Below are 1,597 nucleotides of genomic sequence, written 5' to 3'. Positions count from 1 at the left end.
CCAAACTCAACTCTGTTTTATTTCTCGCAGGTCAGACTTTTTCCACCATGTTTGCACTAGAGACTAATGCAGTGTATTACTGACCTCTACACATTCCATCATCGACTCCTCTAGTGTTGCCACATCTGCCTTGAAGGCCTAGGGTTCTCTGTCTGCATCCAAGCCAGGACACGATCTGCATGGAGTGTATACATGCACTTTCTTTGGTTTCTTCTAGGTACTCAAGTTTCCTTCCACACTCCAAAAACAAACATGGCAGACATTAAAGTGCTCCTGTCTAAATTGGCCCATGTATGTGATGGGGATCTTAGATTGTAAGCTCCTTGGGGACAGGGACCAATGTAAATGTACAATATGTAAAGGGCAGTTTATATTGTTGGCGCTATATACAGTAAATACCTGTAATAAATATGGGCTGCTGCTTTTTTCATGTTTTGCCCTCTTGTCTGGTCCACCCAAAATGACGACAATGAATTTCTTGGTGGAATCTGATGGGCTGAATTGCTAACATCTTACCAATAGAGCTCCTGAGGGCAAAATCCTTTCATCAGGGGGTCTCCAAACTTTCTAAACAGAGGGCCAGTTTACTGTCCTTCAGATTTTGGGCAGGTGGTGGCGGGACTGTGTCCAGCGATAGTAGAAATTTTCCTGGCGTCAGCAGGAATAATAGTGCCCCAACGTTGGTATTGGTGTGAGGAATATTGTCCCATATTGGTGTCAGGAATCGCTGTATTCCCAATTTATTGTATCAGTGTCTTGTATCAGATGGGAGGAGAAGTGCCACAAGGGCTGGTTTAAAGGAATGTAAAGGCCTGCAACCAATGCCTTTAGAGCAGGGTTCTCCAAACTCTGGCCCGCAGCCCTTGGCTTGCCTTTTATCTAGCCCTTGAGGCACTATTCCTTCTGACACCAACAGTGGGGTACTATTCCTCCCATTGATATCAGAGATGAGGTACAAATTCTCCCACTGACACCAATGATCGGGCACTATTCCTCCCACTGGCACCAACAGTGAGGTACTATTCCTCCCATTGATATTAGATGTGGAACTTCTTCTCCCACTGACGCCAATGATGGGGGTGCTATTCTTCCCACCAGTGGTGGCCTGTCCATTAGGGGTGGTGCTCCCTCTCACCACGCCACCCCCCCTATATGCAATGGATAGATTAATGCATAGCATGAATCTATCCACGACCACCCCCTATTCATGTGTCCGGCCCCTTTTTTTTAGAGCACTGGGCCCATGAATTGCAGTGGCCAGGGTGTTTATTTTTTTATTTATTTATTTTTTAAAGCACCCGATTTAACCACTTCCATACAGGGCACTTGTACACCTTCCCGCCCAGACCAATTTTCAGCTTTCAGCGCTGTTGCACTTTGAATAACAATTTCGCGGTCATGCTACACTGTACCCAAACTAAATTTTTATCATTTTGTTCCCACAGATAGAGCTTTCCTCTGGGATTTTTATTTTCTGCAACAACAAAAAATGACTGAAAATTTAGAAAAACAAAAGTTAAAACATTGTAAATAAGTACGTTTTCTCCTTCACTGATGGTACTGCACTGATGGACACCGATGAGCACTAATATTTGGC

The sequence above is a fragment of the Rana temporaria genome, chromosome 6 (genome assembly GCF_905171775.1).
Source record: "Rana temporaria chromosome 6, aRanTem1.1, whole genome shotgun sequence".
In the NCBI taxonomy this organism is placed as follows: Eukaryota; Metazoa; Chordata; class Amphibia; order Anura; family Ranidae; genus Rana; species Rana temporaria.
The sequence above is the reverse complement of the archived record's forward strand: the minus strand, read 5'-3'. Positions refer to the sequence as shown.